At 38.3% G+C, this 13,282-nt stretch overlaps 1 non-coding gene across 1 annotated transcript; it reads left to right on the top strand.

Annotated features, from left to right (window-relative positions):
• Positions 1 to 1,893: 1,893 nt before the first annotated feature.
• On the top strand, positions 1,894 to 2,021 carry LOC122745134. Its single transcript, XR_006355419.1, has one exon. It is a non-coding gene; the product is annotated as a U6atac minor spliceosomal RNA (small nuclear RNA).
• Positions 2,022 to 13,282: the final 11,261 nt, after the last annotated feature.

Raw genomic sequence — 13,282 nt, 5'->3', positions numbered from 1 at the left:
CCCCTAATCTTTGACAAATGGCAGTCCCTTTTCTTTGCCAAGACCATCCTCTCTATATGTGCATTTGACCTCATCCTGTCTTCTCATTCTTCTTAATCACAACTCTTCTTGTTTAAATTTTAATAATCTCTCTTAATTTTAAGAATTTCTATTTTGGTATTTAATTGGGGATTTAGGACTTGTCCTTTTTATTTTATTTTATTTTTTATTTATTTATTTTTGGACTTGTCCTTTTTAAAAGTTTTTTTTAACCCAATGTTTAAAGCCCAATTCATTGACCTGCTTTTTCTCTCTTTTATTTATATGTGTTTAGAGATATAAAATTTCCCCTAGGTACTACTTTGGCTGCATCCCACAAATTTTGGTATGTTGTTTCATAGTTATCATTATCTTTCATTAAATTATTGTTTCCATGATTTGTCCTTTGGCCTATTCATTATTTAGGATTAGATTATCTAGTTTCTAATTAATTTTTGATCTATGCTTTGTGAGAATATTACTCTCCAGGGTCCTCTGCCGAGAAAGCATGAGGTGACCTTTCTGAGGTTTCTAAGGTCGAATTGGTGTCCCTGATGTTGCCTCACAATTCATGGACTGCCTTTCAGTCATGTCAATCAATGGACTTGAATGCTACCAGCCAATTAGCTTGGAGATGTGTGTGGGGACTGCCTGTCTTCTTGTTCCACAGGGGGCTTCGAACTGATGGAGATTCAGTCTTTTTGGAAGCATGAGCTGCTAGGTGAAGGAGGTTTTCTCTCTCTCTCTCTCTCTCTCTCTCTCTCTCTCTCTCTCTCTCCCACATAGATCTGAGCTAGGTTTTTCTATTCTTTCAGAGACATGTGCTCTCTCTTTGCTAACCCCAATACACTTTAATAAAAGCTTAAAGCCTAAACTGTTGCTGAAGCTCCTAATTTATAAGTAATTCCTAGCTAGTTTTCCACACACACTGTGGGGTTGGTGGCGGAGGGCGGGGGGGGGGGGGGGGGGGGAGGGGGGAGACACGGACAGGTAAGGTGATTTAGTTTTACTCATCACAGCTTCCAAGGCCCTTTACTGAATGCAATTTTATTAGTTGTTATGGCCTGAAAACGGTGCATTTAATATTTCTGCTATTCTGCATTTACTTGTGACGTTTTGTGCTTTTAATACCTGGTAAATTGTGAAGGTGCCACATACAGATAAGAAAAAGGTATACTTTCTATTCCTGTTCGGTTCTCTCTAGACACACCTATCATATCTCACTTTTCTAAAATTCTATTCAGCTACTCAAATTCTTTCTTATATATTTTAGGGTTAGATTTATCTAGTTCTGGGAGGATCATCCTTCTCTTTTGAATCTTCAACCTCTTTTTGTCATCTATTTCCTTCCCACCTTCCTTAAATATGCCTAAGCTTCTCTATCTGGAAAAAACAAAAACCCTTTACAGGAATCTACCATTCCCACAAGGTCTTGTCTTTCATACACACACACACACACACACACACACACACACACACACACACACACACAATATTGAAGAACCAATAGGTGAAGCTAAAGCAAACGTATTGGGTAGGGGGATGTGTTTGAAAGAGACAGTCTGGATCTAGAGAAATCTATTGGCCCTGTCAGAATTCATAGATGAAAAGAACTCATTTTTAAAATTCCTCTGTTTTGGGGGCAGCTAGGTGGCGCAGTGGATAAAGCACTGGTCTTGGATTCAGGGGGACGTGAGTTCAAATCCAGCCTCAGACACTTGACACTTACTAGCTGTGTGACCCTGGGCAAGTCACTTAACCCTCATTGCCCTGCCAAAAAAAAAAATTCCTCTGTTTCCTAGTTCTGCTGTACAAGGAACATTTTCCTTGATTCAATGCCAAAATTAAACTTTGTTGCTAAAGAAATAGTTTATTGTGTTGTATGAAAGGAGAGAAGGTTAGCACTCCCCTTGATAAGGATGGAAGAGGTCCTAGTGGCCTTTACAACACATATACAGTTAAGGCATTGCCACATACTCCATGGCATCTAACTATGAAAAAAAGGAAATAATTTATCTATTGTTTATACACCAAATGGTTCAGGATTTGTGTTACATTCATGTCAAACGAGTCTTTACACAGATGAATGTGTAAGGCAATAAAGCTTTCCTTATCAAATAAGTGGAATTGTCTCATAGCTGATGACAATCTAAGGAGACAAGCTGAAGCACAGGGGATGGAAATGCACTAGAAGATTTTTTGGAGACCCCTCAGAAGGCAGGCATAGTACAGACAATTTTGAATAGTACAAGAGACACAGGGGAGTCTGGGAGATAACTGGAGATTAATTTCAATCTGCTTCATATTTTCTTGGAGTTGTTTCTTTACCTTCTCAGGCCATTTCTGAAGTTGTTCTTTTTCAGTTGTTACAGTCATGTCCAACTCTTTGTGACCACATTTGAGTTTTTCTTGGCAGAAATACTGGAGTAGTTTGCCATTTCCTTCTCCAGCTCATTTTACAGATGAGGAACTGAGACTAACAAGGTTAAGTGACTTGCCCAGGGTCACACAGGTAGTAAGTATCTGAGACCAGATTTGAACTCTGAAAAATAAGTCTGACTTCAGGCCCTGCAATCTAGCCATTATTACACACAGACACACAGACACACAGACACACACACACACACACACACATTTGTGTGTTGCATGTGTGCCAAATTCCTTAGAAAAAGTTGTCTACATTTATTGTCTCCACTACCTATTCTCTCATTCACTTCTTAACCCTTTTCAGTCTAGGTTTCAACTTCAATATTCAATTGAAATTTCTTTCTCCCAAGCTATTAGTGATCTCTTATTTGCCAAATCTGATTGTCTTTTCTCAGTTCTAACCCCTTTTGATCTGTCTACTGCCTCGAACACTGTCAACCATGCTCTTCTCCTTAATACTCTTTACTTTCTGGGTTTTCATGATACTTTCTCTCCTTTACCTACTACCTTGTCTGACTTCTTCTTCTCAGTCTTCTTTGCTGGCTTATCATGTACATCATGCCCCCCAACTGTTTTCCTCAAAATTCCGTACTGGCCCATCTTTTCTTTTTCCTTTATACTTCATTTCCTGAAAATCTCATCAGTTCCCATTGCTTTAACTATAAGGATAATCTAAGTATGAAGTAAACCATTAGTTTATCTCTATGAAAATGACTCCCAGATCTATATATCCAGTTAAGGGCATGCTGGAATCAGTTTTCATGAACTGATTGTTAAATTTACAGTGTGAATATTTACCCCTCATAAATTGGCAAATGCTACAGATCGGGACTTGATTTATTGATTTGTTGATTATCTAGACTTAAAGTTATTTTAAAAAAATGTTTCTAATGCAAATTAATCTTAACAATATATAATGTATACTTTTTTCCAGTAGACCCTGTTGTTAAACATTTATTAGCAACACCCCCAGCCAACCACAAGTTTCAAACTAGTATCACCAATCACTTATTGGACATTTCAAACTTGATATCCTGGAGACATTTTAAACTTAACATGCCTTAAAAAGGAACTCATCTTTTTCCTCAAACCCTTCCCTCTTCCAAACTTCCCTATATCCATTGAAAGGACCACCATCCTTCCAGTCTCAGTTTGTAATTTTGACATTATCTTAACTTCTCACTGTTTCTCATTCCACATATCTGAACAGTTGCCAAATCTTGCCATTTCTAGCAAGTATATCTAGTATATCTCATGTATATGACTCCTCTTCTCCACTCATACAATTAACAACTTAGTCCAGGCCCTCATCACCTCTCACCTAAGTAGTAGATGAAAGAAAGTGAAATTTCTGAGTTCAGGGAAGGAGGAACAGGAGGAAGAGCTTGTAAAGAGAGGGGAACCCCTATGGCTCTTACTACAAAGGGCTAGGACAAGGACCACAACACAGGCCAGCTGACTCTTAGAAGGACTCAAGCACTTAGGCTGAGAACAGTTGTCTCTTCGTAAATGAGACATTACAATTTTTGGTTCATAAGATTCATGGAGGAAAGAAAGAAGAGATTCAGTGAATGGCTATGTGTGATCTCACTCAAGTTTATAGGCACCAGAGCAATTCATGAGAATGAAGGAAAGCTTAATCTAATATTATTGCTTATAGTTACTTAAATTGTTAGTTCATGGTGAAAGTTGGCCAGGCCCTTCTCTTAAATACATCTGTGCTTTCATGGGTGATTCTGTCTTCAACTAATTTATAGAAATCTGTCTTGCACATTAAAGTCACACCCAGTGTAGGAGTGCTCAGAAATCTGGGCATCTCATTTTAAAAATAAATCAAAATAAATCCCTGGCCTATGGGATTAGTAACTTCATTCTATGAACAGATAGGGATCACCTCAGAGAGGAGTGACTGGCCCTTTAAAAGGATCTGACTGTTCATCCTGAGCTTCCATCCTGTAAGGTGTATAGGGGGTTGGGAAAAAGAGTCTGGGGGAAGAATGGCAGTTAGAGGGAGAATCTGTCAGGAAGCATCTCATTCCTGGGTTAAAGAGGCTGTTTCAGTCAGAGCAGGCATATCCTGGCTGATTCCTAGGGAAGGGGAATAAATAGTTCAAGTTAATCATTGGTTTCCTGGAAAGAACAAACACCAGTAGGAAGAATTATAGCCAGCTACATGCTGAGGGACCTGACCAGCAGGGCAGAGTGGGGATCAGAGAAGTGCTTTAGGCTTGTCAGAAATCAGGGGCAGAGACAGACATTGTTATTTTGATTAACATCCACAGATGGTATTGTGAAGGATTAAGGTTAGAAGTCATATTTGGGTTGAGTACACAACTTTTTAAAGGATATGGACTGTTCAGGCCTGCCTAGCTCCATCCTATGAGGAATAGGGGAAAAGATATTTGGAAGGGAAATTGGTGTGGGAGTAGGACATCCCTGGATGCCAGGGACAATTTTAGTCAGAGCAAGTGTAACCTGACCAATCACTATTAGTAGTGCTTTCAATTCAAGTGAGTAATTGAATTTCTATGAATAACAAAACTTACACATGAAGTCTACCTGGGTGCATATTTGGGACCACATTTGACTGAACCAAATTGGATCCTGAGAAGTCTGTTAGTCCTGTCAAAAATCAATGGCAAAGAGGGAGATTATTGACATATTCTACAATTGCTATCTGTTCCTATTACTCTTAGCCATGCTCAAAATGGAAAATTTCCTTGACTCAACACCATAGTTTAATTTTGTTTAAATTGATGTTTTACTTTTTGTTTCTAAACTAAAAAGAATCTGAATCAAGATTTTTGAGGTATCTTCATCTATTGCAAAACTGAACTCATGCACCTACAGGGTTTCTCTTATCCAGTACCTAGAACTATCTTATTATAATGGTAGAGATTTCAGGGATGAGATAGAGTGATTAGTTGGAAAACTAAATCTGAACTAGGCTTTTACTTCAAGCCTCTCAGAAACTCAGATTTAGAAGAGACCCCTAAATCATCCAGCTCAGTGAAGAGAAATTCTTTTATAACAGAGAAATTGTGAAATCTTGCTATGAAATAATTTTATCAATCACACACACACTGTTGCCAACTGTAAGTGGCTACAGTTAGCATTAGAATTTGGGCTATAGACACACACTTTTTAAAGATCCAGTTTGGAAGCCTGAGGTTTGTGCCATGTGACAGGGAGGAGTGACAGTTGGAGACAAAGTCAGAGTTGGCATACTCTTGACTAATTACTATGGGAAGGATCTTAAATCAAGTAAACAACTGGGTCCCCTGAAATATTGAAGAACCAATAGGTGAAGCTAAAGTAAATATATATTGGGTAGGGGGATGTGTTTGAAAGTCAGTCTGGATCTAGAGAAATCTATTGGCCCTATCAGAAAATTCCTCTCTTTCCTAGTTCTGCTCTATGAGGAACATTTTCTTTGATTCAACACCAAAATTAAACTTTGTTCCTAAAGAAATAGTTTATCTATTGTTTATACACCACATAGTTCAGGATTTGTGTTACATTTATGTCAAATGAGTCTTTACACAGATGAATGTGTAAGACAATAAAGCTTTCCTTATCAAATAAGTGGAATTGTCTCATAGCTGATGACAATCTAAGGAGACAAGCTGAAGCACAGGGGATGGAACTGGACTAGAAGATTTTTTGGAGACCCCTCAGAAGGCAGGCATAGTACAGACAATTTTGAATAGTACAAGAGACACAGGGGAGTCTGGGAGATAACTGGAGATTAATTTCAATCTGCTTCATATTTTCTTGGAGTTGTTTCTTTACCTTCTCAGGCCATTTCTGAGGTTGTTCTTTTTCAGTTGTTACAGTCATGTCCAACTCTTTGTGACCACATTTGAGTTTTTCTTGGCAGAAATACTGGAGTAGTTTGCCATTTCCTTCTCCAGCTCATTTTACAGATGAGGAACTGAGACTAACAAGGTTAAGTGACTTGCCCAGAGTCACACAGGTAGAAAGTATCTGAGACCAGATTTGAACTCAGAAAAATAAATCTTCCTGACTTCAGGCCCTGCATTCTAGCCATTGTGCCACCTAGTAGGGATTTAGTTATTTCTTATTGGTTGACTAAAATACAAATTTAATTTGCATTTGGAAACAAATAGGGCAACATCCATTTTGTAGGCATCATCTCTGAGGACAATAAAAGACCTTATGAAGTATCCTATCTGACTTCTTTTTAATTTTTTCTGATTTCACCAAAAATGATTCCTTTACTTTAGTAAGCCAAGTCCCAATTAGCATACATGACTAAACCCTTGACGTGGTCACATGAATATGAATTAATACTATTTGAAGTTATAATTGTATAAAATATGGCAATTGCTTTAGCCTAATGAAAATATACATACACCTTTGGTGTCCACCTTATTCACCTAACTTTCACCTTTTGTGTCCAAGTAGCTGTAGAATGCACATTGGCCGCACCTCATCAAACCATCTAGGCAGATAGGTTAAATCAGGTTGAGGGGAATTTACAGACCTCAAGCCCATCAGTGAATTAGGGGGATATGTTATCCACGCGTGTGACTTTCCCCCAGTGGAATGGGCAGATGATGAGAATAGTTTTTTCCAATGGCCATAAAAGCTGCTGAAGCTTTCCGCCAGCTCCACCATATTCCAGTGAGTTGCCAAAATGACGAACACAAGAGGCAAAAGGAGAGGGACATGTTACATGTTTTCTAGGCCCTTTAGAAAACATCATGTTGTCCCTTTGGCTATGTGTATGCAAATATACAAGAAAGGTGATATTGTAGATATCGAGGGGATGGGCACAGTTCAGCAAGGAATGCCCCACAAATATTACCATGGCAAGACTGGACGGGTCAATAATGTTACTCAACATGCTGTAGGCATTGTTGTAAACAAACAGGTTAAGGGCAAGTTTCTAGCCAAGAGAATTAATGTGCGTATTGAGCATATTAAGCATTCTAAGAGCAGAGATAGCTTCCTGAAGAGGGTAAAAGAAAATGACCTGAAGAAGGAAGCCAAAGAAAAAGGCACCTGGGTTCAACTGAAACGTCAGTCTGCTCCACCCAGAGAAGCACACTTTGTGAGGACCAATGGCAAGGAACCTCAGCTGTTGGAACCAATCTCCTACAAATTCATGGCACAAATGACTAAAAAACATAATAAAAAGATTCTTGGATTATGGGGAAAAAACAGCTGAAGCAGGCACTGTGTAGCACTTAGAGCTTGGTCAAGCATCCAAGATACCACGGTCGTCCACTGCATCCTGGGCTATCACCAGTCATCCTGAATTTTATCCTACCACTAGATTTTGATGACTTGGGAAGAGAGTGGGGCTGATGACTTTGTGCAATTCTGCCTCCCTTAAATCCAGACATCATCCTGTGATGTCAATGGTACTCTTTGTAAATGAAGGATGAACAACAGAACAGAACAGAAAAATATTCAATACCCTACTGTTGTCCTACCACAAAACATAGGAGAAAGTCATTCCTGATTAAATGGAAGAATATTCCACATTCATAGGAAGGAAAAAGTAGAGAATATAAGTCAATATTGCCAAAATTTATTATTTATTCCAAGTTCATGAAAATCTAATGGATAATTCTATAAATTTACATATAGTGACAGTGAAATTTCTATGAAAAATAACCAGGCAAGAATGTCAAGTACTATACTGGGGGAAAAGAAAAAGAAGAATTGTCATTTCCAGGCTTTAAAACCTTTTAATTTTAAAATCAAGAAAATAAACATTTACGTACCTCTGCTGCTCAGTTGATAATATGTTAGGCTTAAGAAATATTTACAAATTATTCAAAATGAGAAAGTAGACTTATTTATAGAGAGGTAGCCTGTAATAATGTCCTCTGAGTTAACTGGTTTAAATCCCATTTCTAAATACTTACTGGCTGTGTGACCTTGAAGAAGTCACTTAACCAGGAACATGCAAAATAGTTGCCTCTCTGCATGGTCTGCATATAGGGGGGAATGTCCTTACTGAGGGTTTTTTGCACCAAAGAAAAGCACAGGGCCATTCCTCCCTTGCCCCTCCCTATATACATACATGTTTATGTATATATTTGCAAAGTTAAAAAGTGATAAACTCTTATTTATTAAACAAATGCAAAAATGATTGTGAACAAGTTGGATTATATGAAAATTTTCTTAATGAGAGCAATGGAAAAATATAATTAAAAAATAAGGAAAAAAACCTTAGGAAAAATCATTTTCTGGTCATGTCCCCTAATAATTGTAACAGTATTCTGGCAAATGTTTTACAACTAGCTCTTCAGAAATAAAAGATGTTCACAGGATACACTTTTAAATTTAATCTGCCTTCATAACATTTTCTCCATCACTGAAGTCTAGACAATTAACAAAATAAGCAACAGTGATAGCCTTTGTCAAGGTGTAAATGCTTACATGGAACATTTAGCCCTTAGGTCAAAACAAATTTACCACACTCCTGAAAAGCCTATGTAATCCAAACTTTATAGGTGTGCCTAGTAAAACTAAATATGTGGTATCCTTATTCCTGTCCCAAGTGTAGGGAAAATTAGCTAGGCCAAAACCAGTTTTGGCCATTAAGCATTTATTAAAGCATACCAGGTATTAGTAAAGCGAACACCTGGGTTGGAAAATTAAGAAAAGGCCTATCTAGCCTAGAGCTCCAGCTTGGTCTGGTTCTTCCTCAAGTCCTCCACCAGGAGGCTGTTGGAGCAACCAACTGCTGAATAACTGTGTATGGAAGCTTTTTAAAGGAGAGGCAGTCCTTACACACTGCTTCAAGCTAATTGGCTAGCATCAACCAAATCTATTGGTTCACAGGACTTGAGGGTGGTCCCATGTTGAAGTCAGAGTTCACAGCCTCTGAGAACACTTGCACAGTTTAGAGAAGAGTCCTGGCAAGATACTAAGACTATTATATTGGCATGCTAGGACAGGGTACCATACCAAATCATGTACACGCATGTTCAGTGTGCTGACATCTCTCTGAGGACCCAGTATGGGAAAAGGAAAAATTCCTCAGGAGCAGTTGAAAATCTGGTTACACTGACAATGACTTAAACAACTTGATTTGGTCGACCAAACTATTTTTTCCCTCAATACAGTAAGAGTTAATTATATAACCTTATCTTACATTCATAAAATTCTTGGTATTTAACAAGTTTCCCCTTTGAAATCTATAAGTACAGAGCCTATCTTCTCTACAACCTCATGTGGCAAGTATTGCTTCCTTTCTAGAAGGGAAAAGTAGAAGCAAATATAATCAGCTGTGCATAAAACAATACAAAGATATGAAAGAAAAGCAGAACAAGGAAGACTCTAGACACAGGGACTAGATAGACTAATTTTTTTAGTAGACAGATACACATTCATGAATGTGTGCTCAGAGTTTGGAAAAGGTTTAAGTGAGTATGCCAAATAAATAATTACTATATGATAAGCATTAAATTGTTCAGTATAAAAAATTGTTTGTTAAAAACATTAAATATTAAGGAATAATTTGATGAACATGTAAATGATTTATTATAAAGAAATGTATCTGTGTCATGACAAATTGGACACTAGATAGCCAAAGCAGCAGAGAAGGCACATAAAAATAATAATAGGTTAGGAATCAGAAGACTTGGGTTCAAATCCTGACTGTACCATGTATTCCCTGGATAACCTATTTGGGCATGTCACCTAATCTCTCTGGACCTTATTATCTTCATCTGTAAAAGGAGGGAATAGGACTAGATGACATCTGAGGTAACATTTACTTGTAAATCTATGACCTCTTGACACAAAGGGCCCAGATACACATCAGGGGATTTCCACCATGCCCAGCTCCCCACTCTTCTTGGCTCATAGATCCTAACCAGGAACTCTGAGGAAATGGAGATATACCACTATATTGAGACTGGCTTACCACTTGTAAATTTTCAATTCACACCAGAAAAGGGCAAGTTTCATGTAGAGCAAAAAGGAAGACAGAAATGCTTTAAAGAAGAACATTAATTTGAAAAATGTATGTAAATCTCAAATGTCCCTCTTGGTTTCTGGTGTGAGGGTCCTTTCTTTGAAGCAGTGTTTGGGATAACCGATTCTTGGCTATTCTTAAAATGGGTAGAGAGGGAGAGAGTGTTTGTCTGTCTGATTCTCATGCCCATTCTCACTCTTTTTCTCTTACTCATTTCTGACTGTAATATGGATGAGAAGTCCCCCAGCTTTTCAGGCTAAGTCTGAATGATTATATGGAGTCCTTAAGTCTTTCAAATGTCATTTCCTTGGTGAGAGATGAAGTAAAAGAAAATTCCCTTCCAGGGTTCTTCTCTTCTCCCTTGTTTGTTATTGCTGTCTCCTTCACCTTTGTGCCTGCTTCAATGTCTCCCAATTAACAGACTCACTCATCAACACGTATATCCATAGAGGTAGATATACTTTGTTTTTCCCAGATACCTCAATAGGAAAGGAAGGAGTAACCCTCAATCTCCTAGGACTGGCTACATTATTATTATAGAGAGTGGTGGGAAGCATTGAGAAAGGGCAAGTCATTTGCTATTGTGGGTTAAGTATATTTTTCATTGTAGTTTGAACATAATATTATTAATACAACATGTAAATAGGCAAAGTTAGCTTACATAAATATTATTTTACTAAAACTGAAAGTGCTTATTTTGGTCTTGCATTTCTGGAATGAGAGGCAGGTAGCCTGGTGTAGGGTATAGAAAGAGGCCAAGAAGAGGTGAGTTCAAGACTCACTTCTATGCTCTGGCATAGACCTTGACCTTGACCTCTCAGAGATTTAGTCAGTTCTCTATGATTACAAATTGTATTAAAGTGACTATCTGTACTGAGAGAGGGAGTTTCCTTACCTGGAAGTCCCTACAATACTGTAATCACAGGTTCAATCCATATCCCTGTTTCTGATAGGTGGCTGATATTCTTTTCAAAGATCCTTGTTTCTCTGTACTCTTCCTGAATGAATACTGTCAAACTCTGAAAATAAATAGCTAAAGAGCCACAGAGGTTATGCACCCACTGTTGAACTCTGAAAATACCAAAGAGCTCACATGGGCTGTACTCCCACTGTTAACTCGGATAAATAAAATAAAAGTAAAACCACAGAGCTCACAGGCATTCTAAGCAAAAAGCTTTCTTTATTCTGTTGGAGTAGGCAAAGTAGACATGCTAACAGCGTCTTGTAAGCCTTGATACATATAGTGGTGGCTTGGCACAAAACCAAGCAGTGAGGTATAAAAGTAGCAATGAGGGGTAACATCGACAATGAGGCAAGTTTGGCTAGTGACAAAGTCTACTTATAGCAGGGTTTCATGACCAGAATGTGGTTCTTATAGGTATTTGTCTGAGCTCAAGGACCACCTGGGGCTGGGTTGAGCCAGTTCTGTGATTTAGGTGCAGCAGAGTTCACATAGAAAGTTCGTTCTCAGGATTGTTGTTAGGCCAAGCTCGGGGCACAGCATACATGCTGTGCCTTATCTACAAAACAAGGTGTCTCCTCATAGTAAGAAAAGAGAGGAATGAAAGAGAGGAGGGGTCTTGGGGTGGAGGTCTTGACAATACACACTTTCCTCACCACCCTTGGCAAGATTGAAACTGAAACCTTTCTTTAAAAAAAAAATGAAAGTTGAAAAAAATTTAAAATTTAAAATAAAAAAAATTGAATGTTAAGTATTGTTAGAAATTAAGAAGCCTAAGGGCCCTCTTATTGCCACTAGGATAAAATTAAAACACCTGTTTTACAGCAGTGCCTGTTCATACATAGTCTCTCATCCCTGGACTGCTCACCCTCCTCATGTCTATATCTTGGCATCTCTGTCTACTTTCAAGCATCTCTTCCAGTGTCATCTAAGGATCAGCTCCTGGGCCTGTTGTTTGTGTTCCTGATACCCCCCAGTTATTAGAGCTCTTACCTGTAATCCTTGTACAAATGATTTTATATTCATATTGTGTGTACATGTATACACACACATATATACATACATTTGTATTTACAATATCTATGTATGGGATCCCCCTCCCCTTAGCCCAAGTAGAATGGAAGCTTCTTGAGAACAGTAATTATTTTATCTTTATATCTTTACCCCTAGAACACAATAGGATCTTCCAATTTTTGAATTGCTTTGAATTAAATTGATAGATGCTTTTATTCCCTCAAAGTCTAAACACCATAAATCCATGGACACTACAGGTAGACAGAGAAACCTGGCTTCAAATAATTCTGAAACAGTGTTACCAACACTCAATTATCATCGCAGTCTTCAACAACATTTCTGCATTGTGTGTCAAGGTATAGGGACCAGAATTACATGATAGCCATATAATGAGGAAGAGGGCATAGCTCTATCCAAGAAAAAGATTACAATCTCAGTGGAGAATATGTGTGTGTGTGTGTGTGTGTGTAAATGTATCCATATCTGTATCTGTATCCATATCCATATCTGTATCCACATCCACATGCATTTCCATATCCAGAAAAGAACCAAATAACTGGTGAAAGAAATATGCGTCAGAGTGGTGATGGAAAAGATGGGACTGGAATAGACCTTTGCAGCATGGCTAGGACTCATACTACCAAAGAATAAAGGAGGAGGATGGCATTTGACTGGGAGCATTGGGGAAACAGTGGACAGAGGACTGGGATGGTTAGGTCTATTTCCCTAGCGGTGAATAGAATAGCTTGGGTGCAAGAGGACATTCATGTACAGAACAGTGAAAGCTCTGATTTGAAAGGTAGGGCCAGACTTTGCAGGCTTTTGAATGTGGGATAAAGGAATTGGAAGAAATGGGATTTTACTAACTGTCTCTCACCCATCATAGCCTGGGTCCTAGCTTC

The sequence above is a fragment of the Dromiciops gliroides genome, chromosome 2, assembly GCF_019393635.1.
Source record: "Dromiciops gliroides isolate mDroGli1 chromosome 2, mDroGli1.pri, whole genome shotgun sequence".
NCBI lineage: Eukaryota > Metazoa > Chordata > Mammalia > Microbiotheria > Microbiotheriidae > Dromiciops > Dromiciops gliroides.
Note: the sequence above shows the minus strand (reverse complement) of the source record. Positions and strands in the feature narration are given on the sequence as shown.